This window comes from Sus scrofa, chromosome 6 (genome assembly GCF_054392235.1).
Source record: "Sus scrofa isolate SSC_HxYL_T2T_F1_AM1 chromosome 6, Sscrofa_HxYL_maternal_Yorkshire_Landrace_v2.0, whole genome shotgun sequence".
In the NCBI taxonomy this organism is placed as follows: domain Eukaryota; kingdom Metazoa; phylum Chordata; class Mammalia; order Artiodactyla; family Suidae; genus Sus; species Sus scrofa.
In genome coordinates this window covers 155,962,175-155,976,246 of record NC_139388.1, presented here as the reverse complement: position 1 = coordinate 155,976,246, position 14,072 = coordinate 155,962,175, and the positions used below count along the sequence as shown (strand labels likewise).

Below are 14,072 nucleotides of genomic sequence, written 5' to 3'. Positions count from 1 at the left end.
CTTTGCTCCTGGAATCTCTGTTCCAAATTGTCCTTCCTCTGCTTCTCCTTTTTGATCCCCCTCTATGAGGCATAGCTGGTTTGTATCTGCCACTGAACAATGTAGACTCCCACAAAGCTATGGAGAAGAGCCCAATCTCTGCTGACCCCTTCCCCTCACCAGAATGCTCTGATTAAGATTCATGCACCCTGTTACATTAGGTTGCTATTCCAAGCACCCTAGGAGATATTACTATGTGTGTTTGGGGGAATAAGGTCCTCCACTGATACTCAAACAGCACTGACTTTATCTGCTCATCCATATTGAGCTTCTAGATAAGACTTTTTTTGAACAAAGAGTTTCCTAGTTTAAAAGAAAAAAAAGGTTGAGGATTTCCCTTTGTGACTCAGCGGTAATGAACCCAGCTGTTATCCATATGAGGATGGGGTTTTGATCCCTGGCCTTGTTCAGTGGGTTAAGGATCCGGCATTGCCTTGAGCTGCAGCGTAGGTCTCAGATGCTTGGATCCCATGTTGCTGTAGCCATGGTGTCGGCTAGCAGCTGCAGCTCCAATTCAACCATTAGCCTTGGAACTTCCATATGTAGCACATAGGGCCCTAAAAAAAAAAAAAAAGGTTGAAAGACACTGAATCAAAATCTAAAGTTGGGGTTATAATATGACGGCAAACAAAGGAGACAAGGGCTTCATTTTCTAATGCTCTAATACTCCTTATGACTTTAGATAAGTCTTCTTCCCTTTTAGGTCTCAGTTTCCTTGTCTGTAAAATGGAAAGTTTTATGACATGAGAGATTAGTCCCCTTCCCATTTCACTTTTAAAAGTCCCCTAGGCAACGTCACTCAGAGTATGTACTCAGCATTGGAGGTGGAGGCAGGGAAGGTAAGAGGGGCTGACTATGAGAAGAGGAGTAAAATCTCCAAGAGGGAGATTTTAATTTTATGAAAAATAATTGTTGAGCTATAACTATGTACCAAGCACTGTGAAAAACAGTGAGAATATCACATTGAATCAAGCAAATATGGTACTTATCTTGGTGAAGACAATGCATGAAGGATATCTATATGGTGCCATATCTTACAGTGATGAATGTCAACATCAAGGAGTCAGGGGGCTGTCAGAGAGAAAGGGAAGAGCATCAGAACAAATGGTTCTTTGTCTAGGCACCCCCCACCAAAAAAATTCAATTATCATCTTCACACAGGTTTAACTCACTCTCACTCTTTTCAGCCGTATTTCTGAATCAGTAATAGAGGCTAGAAAGAACCTAGTCCTTCCTTGAATCATTCACTCCCTCATTTGTCATGTATATAACATACACACCGAGACTCTCCTTTCCCAACATGCTACACCAGACACTGAGGACGCAGAAATGAAGTCAGTGTGAGACCAGCCATCAAGATGCTCATGATCTTGGGGGAGACATGTAAAGCCCTACAGTGAACGTGCTAAGAGCTGTGAGGAAGAGAATGGGGGAATCAAGGGTGTCCTTTGCCACACCTCACGTGGTCCAGAACCCTCCTTCCTCCACTTTCCAAACTCTCAGCACCTCACCTATGGCTTGTGGATGCATCTCCTTATGCTGAATCAACAAGATCAGGCACGACATCCACAGGGAGAAAATAATGAGGGCACCAGAAGGTCGCCACAAATAGAAGTCAGTTATGTTGCTTTGTGATTTAAAGTACTAAATGGTACATTTGCTTCCATTAACTGAAATAGAGTTCTCTGGGGTGACAACAGTGGAATTTTCATGACTTGACTTTGGTCTATCTGGTTACAGAACCTACCTGAATATTGAATGTTCCTGAAACCTTGAGGAATGAAAGATATTCTGTATTTTATCTTCCTAGCTCCCTTCCACCTGATCTTTTTTAGTTATAGACATAGTCCTTATTTTTCCTTTTTTCTCATTTTTCAAAATTTTATTGAAGTATTGTTGATTTACAATGTCATACCATTTTCTGCTGTACAGCAAAGTGACCCAATCATATATGTATGTGTGTATATATATATACACGTGTGTATATATATATATATATATACATGTCTGTGTGTGTGTGTATATATATATATGTGTGTGTGTGTGTGTGTGTGTATATATATATATATATATATATATATACATTCCCTTTTTTAGTATTATCTTCCATTGTGTTCTGTCCCAAGATATTGGTATAGCTCCCTGTGCTATACCTCATTGCTTATCCTTTCTAAATGTAATAGTTTTCCTCTACTAACCCCAAACTCCCAGTCCATCCCACCACTCTTTCCCCCCATCCCCCTTGGCAATCATAGGTCTGTTCTCTATGTCTGTAAGTCTGTTTCTGTTTTGTAAATAGGTTCATTTGTGCCATATCTTAGATTCTGTATATAAGTGATATTGTATGGTATTTGTCTTTTTCTTTCTGACTTAACTTCACATAGTATGAGAATCTCTAGTTGCATCCATGTTGCTGCAAATGGCATTATTTTGTTCTTTTTATAACTGAGCAGTATTCCATTGTGTATATATACCACATCTTCCTAATCCATTCATCTTTCGATGGACATTTAGGTTGTTTCCATGTCTTGGCTATTGTGAATAGTGCTGCTATGAACAAAAGAGTGCGTGTATTTTTTTTTTTTTTTTGAATTGTAGTTTTGTCTGGATATAGGTCCAGGAGTAGAATTGCTGAATCCTATGGTAGTTCTATATTTAGTTTTCTGAGGAATCTCCATACCGTTTTCTATAGTGGTTTTACCAATTTACATTCCCACCGACAGTGAAGGAGGGTTCCCTTTTCTCCACACCCTCTCCATCATTTGTTTGTAGACTTATTAATAATGGCCATTCTGACCTGTATGAACAAAGATCTTATTTTTCGATCACTCAGTTAAGAAATGTTTACTGGAATTCCAGTGTGGCACAGCAGAAACAAATCCGACTAGTACCCATGAGGATGTGGATTCAATTCCTAGCCTCACTCAGTGGGTCAGGGATCCAGTGTTGCCATGAGCTGTGGCATAGGTCGCAGACATGGCTCTGATCCCATGTTGCTGTGGCTGTGGTGTAGGCTGGCAGCTGCAGCTCCGTTTCAACCCCTGGCCTGGGAACTTCCACAGGCCATGGGTGCAGGCCTAAAAAGCAAAAAAAAAAAAAAAAGAAAGAAAGAAAGAAAGAAAGAAAGAAAGAAAGAAAGAAAGAAAGAAAGAAAGAAAGAAAGAAAGAAAAAAGAGACATTTACTGATCCCTAGTGCATGGCAGACACTGTGCTTTGTACAGACAGTTAAATGAAAGAGAAATGATCCTTGATCTCAAAGACCTAACAGTCTCACAGGAAAGACAATCAGGATGATTACATTCAATATGATCGGTGCCACATGGGAAGTGAGGCCAGTGGGCACAGAGCACAAGGGAGGGACACGCCACAGCTTGGCGATTCTAGAAAAGCTTTCTAGAAGAGAAAACCTAACTGACCAGGAGGTAAAGAATCATGACTGGACAAGGAGATGAGGTTGGAAGGGTGTCCAAGCAGAAGGGAGATGGTCTCCTGAAGATGCTGCCTGAAGCCAGTGTGCTCATTCTACTCAGGAACTCGGTATGGAGCATGTGCATTGGAGTCAGAGAGATTTTATTCTCATTTTTGTACCCTCTCTTCACCTACTTTGAAACATAATTGTGAGGTTGAAATAAAAGTGAAGTAGATGATGTGTTTCATGCAGCAGCTGACACCAGCAAGTTTCATAAACTTGGAGAAATGGAGTTCCTGTTGTGGCTCAGCGGTTATGAACCAGACTAGTATCCATGAGGATGCATGTTCGATCCCTGACCTTGCTCAGTGGGTTAAGGATCTGGTGTTGCTATGAACTGTGGTATAGGTCGTAGACATTGCTCTGATCCTGCGTTGCTGTGGCTGTGGCATAGGCTGGCAGCTACAGCTCTGATTTGACCCCTGGCCTGGGAACTTCCATATGTCACACCTGCATCCCTAAAAAGCAAATAAATAAACCTGGAGAGATGGAAGGATGCATGTGTGTGTGTGTGATTGAGTGGATCAGAGAGGAACCCTTGAGTGTGTGTCTCTGCAGGGCTGAAGGCTCACCGTATCTGATAGAGTGAACTACCTTTAGTTTGTTCCCCCAGATCCACCCCCAACAACCTTGTCACCAGCTCTGTACCCTGGGAGGGTGGCCTGTTTAAACTCTATCAGAGGGCTCCCCCGTTGACTTCCAGATGGGTAAGTAATGAAGAGCATTGTAGGAGATCAGAGAGAAGTGAGTTATCTCAGGTTGCTAAACCCTTGGCAGAAGTCCACAATTCCTTCCAGGTGGTCCTCTCCCTCTATTTTCTAGATCTCAAGATTCTAGTAACTGCCCCTCCTTTTATCCCTTGCACATAAGGGTAAAAGGAGCCAGCTTCTATCAACCCTTGGACATTGGATTATCCTTGTGGCTTCCATACAACCTGTCCTTACCTTTATAAATGAATCCTTTATTCAATTCTTCTCTAATCATCCAGGTTGAGTATGCCATCTGTTTCTTTCTGGGACTCTGGCAGACTCATATTCTATAAGTCCTTCAAAGGGACTCTAAATAAATATGTGGACATGAAAATCCATTTTTAGGTGAAGAATAAAGTAATATATTTTGTTAGGTACATACTGAGCCATCAAACCAGCTCAGGTTAAGTGAGAGAAGTGGGAAGGCTATCTGTCTTGTCCTTCTCATCTGTCCCTTCCAGCTGAGAAAATTGAGAACAACGTTCAAATTTTATTCATCTTTTAATGTGAACCCCCAGCATCTAGCTTGGAAACTGAGATACTGAATGTGCTCAATATACGTGTGCTAAATGGATGTTCCCAGAAGTATCATTAGATGGAAAAGATGAAGAAGATAAGAAAAATTATTTCTATATTTTCTGCTCTCTCTATACTCACATGCATATATATACACCCACACCACACCTATGGCTTTTTCTCTCATTTCGAAAAATCTTCACTTGGTCATTCTTATCTTGATTAAAACACCGTATCTCTGGAGGTCCACAGGAAAAAACCATCTTCTTCACTTTGTGGGATAAGGACCCCAAACTATGATATTGGAGATGGGATGGCTACTCTGCCATTGACTCAAGAATGTTAGAGGCAGATGAAAGCTTGGAGTTCATATGGCCCCAAGGTAACTACTTCCTTTAAACTTCATGACTTTTTTATATTGTCACCAGGCTTTGGGATTACAGAGCTGGGAAGCAGAGCTGGGACATGACAGAGATCCAGAATCTCACAAGGAGAGGAGGTAGTCCAGGTGGCCATGAAAGAAATAGTATCCCAGAATTTGGAACAGCATTTGCAAAAGCACAGAGGAGTGAAGTGTCCTGCCTGTATCACGTGACAGAGTGATTGGGAAGATTGGACAGCCCTTGGGGGGAAGGGTGAGCCACGGGCCAAAGAGGAAAGCAGGGCCCAACTCTGTGACCTTCTAGCCATGACCTTGGGAGAGTAGCTTCCCTTCTCTGTGAAGTGAGGAACTGAGAGGGCCACATCATTTCTATAGACCTTCCTTTTCCATAAATCAACGATTCTAAAAATGCTTCATATTTCTGTAGCTCTTCACAGCTCATAAATTACATTACCTCATTTCGCTCTGTAGCACCGAAGGCAAAACTTGGCAGAACTCAGAGCTGACCTTACTCTTTTCTAATGACATTTCAACTGGAACGCAAACCCCAAGTATCCCCAGTTCTCCCCTCTGAACCACTCTCTCCAGTAACCAGTCACCCCTTGCTCACCACCACACACACACACAGTTTCTCAAGGATAAAATAATTTGTTTGAAAAAGAATTCCTACATTTAAATTTCAAAAAGTGGTCCCAGTTACCAACCCCAACCCAAAGTAAAATGGTAAAGAGTGCAGGTCACTTCCAGCACCTGGGCAGTAGGCAAGACTTACTCCTGCCCTAGAACCTGATGATTTGGAGACTCAGCTACCATTCCTGTCCACAGAGTCAGAATCCAGAGGATCAAGAGAGGTACTGCTAATGGGCACAGGTGAGAAGAACAGGGGTCAGGGAGCACTTTGCTTTCTCAGACTAGAATTCCAAATGGTGTAATTGATCTGAAAGGACCTTAATAATTGAGGCGATGTAGTAATGGGAAGTGATGGAAAGTCGCTTTTAGTCTAGATTCTAACACTGCCCAGATGAGTAACCTAGATGGAGGTAGTAATTCACTTCTCCAAGATCTGTTCTCTCATTTATAAAATTAGGGGTTCGGTTAAATGGTCAATAAGATGCCGTTCAGTTTATTTCTTTTTTCATTAAATGCACATTGAGTATATACCCTGTGCCAGACCTTGTGGAAGGCACTGGCGTAAAAATCTTTAAATGTTCATTAAAATTAAATGGGAGACAGACAGACAGAGTAAAGCTCCATGCTCTCAGGAGTTCACATTATGGTTGGAGAGACAGATGTGCAGACAAATAAATGCAGTGTGCAATAAGAATCACCTATACAGGGGAAACTCAAGGGAAGGTATTCTTTCTGGTTGAAGAATTAGAGAACCTTCAGAGAGAAAGAGATGCTAAAGTTGGATCTGAAGGTGAATAAAGCTGAGAGGGGCTCCCCACCAGTGGGGAGCAGAGCAAATAAAGACAGGCTTAAGGAAACATCTTAGTTGGTAATGCATAGGACACAGGGAGATGTGGAAAGCAATGGCTGCAGGAGATGCTGGTAGGAGCCAGACTATTAAAGCTAAGTCAGCCTGGGTGAGATGGTAAAGATTCTCTCAAAGTTATAGATGGGGATAAATACAATCAGCTCTGCTTTCAGTAAACATCACTCAGGCTACCATAGGGAGCACAGCTTGGAGGAGCCCAGAACTGGGGGTGGGATCTCACTGAGAAATGAAGATCACTATATGATGCCAGAGGAGTTAGACTCGAACAAAGGCAGCCTCCATGGAGATGGAGAGGAATGTGTGAAGTTAATAGCATTTCAGGGAGTGCTATGTGTGATATATGTATTTAACAAACATTTACATGGCATTTACTATGTGCCAAGCCCTATTCTAAGCACTCAAAAATATTAACTCATTTAATTATCACACCAAACCTATGATGTTTGAATGATTATCTTTATGCTAAGGATGTGATAAATATGACACAGACAGGTTAAGTCACTTACCCAAGGTCCCACAGCTCATGAATGGATAGTCTTCCCCTTGAGTCTATGTTCTTAACCACAGACACTATAACCGATAACACTATGCTGCTAAGAGTGACTGCCGAGAGTGCCTGGCTTAGATGGCTACTGGATGGATAGTCATGTCATTTACATCCTGATAGGAGAAAGACCAAGTTTATTGGGAGCATGTTAACCAAAGCACCTGTAACGTCATGGAGGAGATGCCCAGCAAGGAGATGGGCAGGTGGATGTGGAGAAAAGGAGAGTTCTATGCCAGAGATCTAGACTTGGAAGTAATCTGTGTACAGACGGCAGTGGTTGCCAAGTAGGTGACTCATGTGGGCCATGTGACATGGCCAGAGGTGCTCTTCAAATTACACATCTGGTTCTGGTTGCATGTCAAGAATTATTCCTCATTTCCTATAGAATATTTATTACTCTGCTAGTTATTCTGTGTACTAACTGCTATCTGAGGATATGGCAGTTTTTACCCAAAGGCCATGTTTGTAGTATTCCAAAGCCTATAAAAATAATATGAGTTGCCGACAGGAAATAGGACTTTGATGGAGAATCTATCATAAGAAATAGAGGCAGATGAAAACTCTAGTGAGACTTGACTTCATAAAGTCTTCCATCATAATCCTGTTCTTTAATATTTAAAGCAAACATACAATAATTGGTACAAAACATCAGCACTGTAATTTGGTCAGGTTGGTTCTATATTTACATTTCTTTTATTAAAAATTTAGCGAAAATGAATAATTGAAGAAGGACCAGAGCTTAAAGACTTTTGCAACGACAAGCTAAAGGTTGAAATTCAGGTCTATTGAATAATGACTATATCCATTTAAAAATTAGGGTATTTTGCTTTCAGAGTCCAAAGGATTCTGACATGGTTTTATGGAAAGCAAAGACAACACTAGGTGACTGCAGGCAAGTCACTTCATTCACACACACCTCAGTTTATCTTCAGTCGTCACAAATAAATGTTTCGAGTTTTCATTTACTATGTGTCAGGCAATAGGCTGTATGCCTTCTATCCAGTCTTATTAAGTTCTCACAACTACCAGGCAAAGACAAAATTATTGTCCTCATTTTCAGGATGATGAAATCAAAGTTCAGACAGGGGAATTCACTTGTCCAAGCTCATTCAGTGAATAAAAGGAAAAACTGAGGATTCCCCCCACCCTATCCCTGTACCAAGTCCACATTCAATTTGGGCAGTCTCTCAAACTCCAGGGCCCAGCTATTTTCTTAATATTAATTTTCTCTTGCTCTCTGGAAGGGCTGCCAAGAATCCTCCAACTTCCTAATCTTTTCTATCCTTCCAGACATCATCTCAAGGCCCACATACCCACCAATTCTGGCCCATATCAGTTCTCTTTTTACTCTCCCCTTGTTTGACTACATCACCCACACCATCCACATTGTTATTTGGGACCGTGGGATTCCCAAGGCTAAATTCTGCCTTTGCACCATAATCCCTTTTCATCCATGACTTACCAGCTTCTTGCATTGTGGGTATCACTTGACTTGTCCAATAGAATATTGCCAAATTAAGTGAAAGGTGGTTGTTGGGGGCTCTCTGAGGGTGACTGCAATATATTCCACCCCTCTTCTCTTCCTGAGTCCTGGACACATTGAGAAATAAGCAAAAGAATAGCAAATGATGTTCAAAAGTTCAACTTTAGTGCTTGGGCTGATAAATTGGAGAATCAACATGGCTTTTGGAGCACTGAAAACAAAAGCCTGGAAACGGAGGCTCGTGTACAGCACATTAGCCAGGAAAGTCATGCTCAGGTGTCACTCATGGTGTAGTTAGGGGAGAAATTAACAGGAAAAAGAAGAACAGAGAACCTCCAGTTATTCTTACCTAATTTTTTCATAATCTCTTGACACCTCTCCCAGGACAGAGCACTTCCATAAGAAAGGAATAGGGCGTATGAATTGAGCAAGGTGTAGGGAAAAGATGTTCCCTTCTAACAGTGTTGAATAACTCACCAACGTTCCATCTATTCTACATTTATTAAGTATAAAAGAATGAAGAATAACAATATCCTCTATAAGACCTCTGAGAGTACCCGAAAAACATGAAATATGCAATGATGGTCATAATGATAATGATGATGATAAAACAACAATATGGAGCGCTTACTGTAAACTAGGAATCAGGCCATGCTTCAAATCTCTATAATTGCTGGATGTTTGAATCCCGTTATATAGATGAAGATTAGCCAAATTAAATTTCTAAGGGCACTTGTCAAAAAATGCTAGAATCAAGACTGAAATCCAACTTTTGTGACTCTGTAGTCTCTTAATAGCTTGTCAGTAGCCACTTCTACTTCTGCATACAAAGGGATAATTCTAAGACATATGATCTTTACTTATACTTCTTATCTATACGTATAGCACATCAACTCTCTTCAAACATGGCTTCCAGAGGCTGTTATTATTTTATTTTTAACATCTACTGAAGTGATTATCAATGTCAACAGAAAACATAAATGCATGCCGAAGAGAGGCAGCTATTGTATCATTTAAGTGTGATTTACTTGAAGTCCAAAGACCCAGCCTTAACAGCCAGCTCAGAAACTTACTGGCTACAACAGGCTATTTTGAATACATTACTTAACATCCCAGATTAATTTTTTAAAATAAAATCATTAAACATGCCATAATATTATTCAGACTACAATAGATAGATAGTTTGTATGAATGTGCAGCACGATGTCTGGAACATAGTAAGGGTAAAAGAAATTATTACTAAGAGGAAGGCACAGGGTGAGAGTGAGGGAGAGGAGGATGAAGAGCCAAAGTCTGTCTCTGCAGTGTGTTTATAGGCTGGGAACTGAGGAAAGAAAAGGAGGGAGGAGGCAGGAAGCAGAAGCTATGGCAAGAAAGCATAAATGTAATCCATTTACACAAGTACTAAGGGCCTTGGAATTGCAGGAACCGTGTGTTATTGGCTGTGTCACCAGCAACTAGTGGAGTATGTGACTCAGGGCAGGAACCCCATAAATGCATGTGAGACAAGATCAACCTGCCTCAAGGCCATCCCAGACCCGTGTTATTTATTGGATTTCTCCGCTCCTGAGACTTCCTTAACTCTCCATCGGACCTAAATTATGAGACCTTTTTTCACCAATGACAACAGAGAAGAAAAATACAATCACCTCCCCCCAACTCGTAACTGCCTTAATACCAACAATTGCCTCCAGGAAGAGCTGCCAATGACTGCTATGAGCAGAATGCTTACAATTTCTGGACCTCAGTTTCCTCAACCTGTAAAACAGGTGGCTTGCAATGGCTGCTCCTAAAGGATTGTGGTAGGAACATAGTAACCGAGGCACTTAAACCATATTGTATATTCATGGTCCTTCCTTATGCATGTACTCACATGGTCTTCACAATAACCTGTAAAGATAGAAAGCAGGGCTTGTACAAAGGGACAAATACTGTTATAGTTAATTTGTTCCAATCCTTCTTACTTTAGCATAATCTGTTTTGCTACAGTTGCGCTAAGGTTAATGCACAATATTTTTTCTCAAAAAATTATTGTTATTATTCTTGTTAAATGTTATTATTTGCAAACAATATAGATGTTTAAACATGTGTATTTAAAATCTGTTATAGGAACTGGGAGTTCCCATTGTGGCTTAGCAGATTATGAACTATAAGAATGCAGGTTTGATCCGTGGCCTCAGTGGGTTGAGGATCCAGCGTTATCATGAGCTGTGAGACACGCCTCGGATCTAGCGTTGCTGTGGCTGTGGCATAGGCCAACAGCTGCATCTCTGATTCAACTCCTAGCCTGGGAACTTCCATATGCCACAAGTGTGGCCCTGAAAAGCAAAATAATTAATTAATTGTTTAATTAAATAAAATCTGTCATAGGAATTGTATTAATATCTGACTTTGTATAGTTTTGGGTTTTTTTTTTTTTTTGGTTTTGTTTTGTTTTGTTTGTCTTTTTACAATTTCTTGGGCCGTTCTCGCAGCATATGGAGGTTCCCAGGCTAGGGGTCTAATCGGAGCTGTAGCTATTGGCCTATGCCAGAGCCACAGCAACGCAGGATCCGAGCCGTGTCTGCGACCCACACCACAGCTCACGGCAATGCCAGATCCTTAACCCACTGAGCAAGGCCAGGGATTGAACCCGAAACCCCATGTTTCCTAGTTGGATTCGTTAACCACTGCACCACAACGGGAACTCCTGTATAGTTTTAAAAACAATCTTATGTATGTATTTATTTTACATACACATATTTTTTCAGATTCTTTTCCATTGTAAGTTATTACAAGGTATGTAATATTGTTCCCTGTGCTATACAGAGGTCCTTGTGTATAGTGTTTTATGGTTATGTCATTGTCATTGCCTTTTTTTTTAATTTGGCCCTGGCCAATACTATGATGAAGCAGAGTAGCCCCAATGATCAGTATTTTACAGACATAGAAACACTGCAGAGAGATTGCACATTCTGCCTCAACCACCTGCTTAATTGCTCACTTGGGGCCAAATCCATCTCCCCTGATGCTGAAGCCAAGATTCTGTCATTTCGTCCTAACTGACATTATTGGGGAAGGAGGTGACTGATGAACATGGCAGTACCTCCAGAATGGGACCGGAGTGAGGGTGCTTCTCTGTTACCGTGAAATTACTAAACTAACAAAAACAATGAGGACAGCCTGACAGAAGAAATCTTCAATTTCCTGCAACAGTGGAGAGGAGCTGCTATTAGTCCCATGTTATTGTGACAGGCCTTCTTCCTGCTAGGGAGAGACTTTTTTCTGGTCCCACCTGTGGCATATGGACGTTTCTGGGCCAGGGATTGAATGGAAGCCACAGCTGCGACCTATACCACAGCTGCAGCAACACCGGATCCTTAACCCACTGGCATCTCCACAGAGACAAGCTGGATCATTAATCCACTGCACCAAAGCAGGCTATGGAGGGAATGCTACAAACATCTCAGAGATGAAAGTTTCTACTGAAGAGAACATGAATTCCCCATCCTAAGGTTTCAGCTACACTGCCAGTGTCTGGCGGGCAGGGTAAGAAGGAAGCCCTGACTCATCATCTTTTTATCTCTTTCATCGATGCAGTTTCCACCTAAGATTTCCATTCAGAAACATTTCTGCCACTAATGATAAATAAATAGTTTGAAAATCACAAATCTTGTCCATGCTTTCAGGTGACGTTCAAATCTCCTTTACAGCATCTGCAGGAACTTGTCCAAGGAGCTTGACATCCCCATTGATGGGACCATGGCTACTGCAGAAAGTTCGTGTCACCTTAAGTGTTAGAAATTTCTTCATTGCATTAAGCAGTGATCAGTCCCTCTAGGAAGCTTATTGTCCTTTGGTCTCAAGTTAGGCTGATATTCCAAGTATCGACAACCTGCAGAGCCTTCACAGTGCATACCATCTGCGCATCAGTCCTGGTCCAAGTTAAGCCCCCAGGCCATAGAGAACAGGTGTAATTGCTTATCTGCAGGAATCCTTTTAGTAAGGTGTGCGGGAGTGGAGGGAGGTGGAGCAGGGAAGAGACAGCCACCAATTCAAGGCACTTCAGGATTGTCTGGGATCCCCATGACATCCCCATTCCATAAGCGTTCCTGGTTCTGAACTGCTTTTGAGACTCCAGTCATCACACCAGCCAAATCTGAAAAAATGTGTTTTGATCTTCACTAATGTTGTTATCACCAGCAGAGAGGGACCTAGGCTGGTACAGGGGAAGGAACATGACCATTTATTCATTCATTTAACAGTAACCTACCCAACTCTATTTATTGAGTACCTTATGCCAGGTACTAGAGATACACAAGTGAGCAAAACAGAAACGTCATCTTCCTCTATGAAACTTAAAGTCTACAGGTGAATAGATTATGACAAAGTTTCTTTTGAACCCTAGCTTCACAGATCACAGGACAGTGACCTAAGTTCTCTCACTTTTTGTTTATTCATTTCTAAAATAATAAAGCCCGTCTCATAGGATCACTGTGGTTTTAAATAAGATAATAAAGTCTCTAATACTTAATAAATGGTGGTAGTTTTTCTGTTTGTTCCTATCTATGTCACTTAAAAGCTCTCTTTACAGTGTCTGGCTTGTATTAGGATTTCAGAAATGCTAGTGTACTTCCTTTACATTTTCTTCTTATTATTACTATTGAAGTTTTACAGTAAACTCTAAATCTTAGATAATGTCTATATGAAGTGCATATGTGCATCCTTATAACCTCAACACAGCTCAATACATACAACTTTCCTAATACTGATAGTTTCTCTCAATCCATCACCCCCTCCAGGGATAATCACTCTCTGACTCCTATCACTATTTGTTAGTTTTGTTTATTCATGACATTCACCAAATGGAATCTTGAAGTGTGCAGTCTTAAATCAAGATCCTTCTATATTTCCGTGATAGAGAAATATGGAAGATTTGTCCATATTTCCGTGTGCAGCAATACATCATTTTTAATTTTTTAATTTGTATTAATTTATGTTTCCAATTTTATTTATTTATTTATTTGTCTTTTTAGGGGCATACCCATGGCATATGGAGGTTCCCGGGCTAGGGGTCAAATGGGAGCTGTATACCCTGGCCTACGCCACAGCTACAGCAATGCCAGATCTGAGCCGTACCTGTGACCTACACCAAAGCTCACTGCAATGCCAGATCCTTAACCCACTGAGCAAGGCCATGGATCAAACGGAGTCCCCATGGAGGCTAGTAAGATTCGTTTCTACTGAGCCACAACAGGAACTCCTATCTATTTATTTATTTATTTATTTACTTATTTATTTGCTTTTTAGAGCCACAGGTGTGACATATGGAAGCTCCCAGGCTAGAGGGTCAAATCGGAGCTACAGGTGCCAGCCTGCACCACAACCACAGCAACACAGGATCTGAGT

The 14,072-nt window shown here is 41.2% G+C and overlaps 1 long non-coding RNA gene across 3 annotated transcripts in view; it reads right to left on the bottom strand.

Annotated features, from left to right (window-relative positions):
• Positions 1–14,072, bottom strand: part of LOC110261419 (uncharacterized) — a 143,798-nt gene that overhangs the window by 5,941 nt on the left and 123,785 nt on the right. Inside the window, exons 4-6 of one of the 3 annotated variants that reach the window (XR_014808136.1) lie at positions 10,417–10,574; positions 8,664–8,791; positions 574–1,110 (exon numbers count right to left, since the gene is read on the bottom strand). This is a non-coding gene — a long non-coding RNA (uncharacterized LOC110261419). Of the gene's footprint in view, positions 1–500; positions 1,111–8,663; positions 8,792–10,416; positions 10,575–14,072 lie in introns of all 3 variants that reach the window. The other 2 variants (XR_014808135.1, XR_014808134.1) reach the window with 2 other exon arrangements.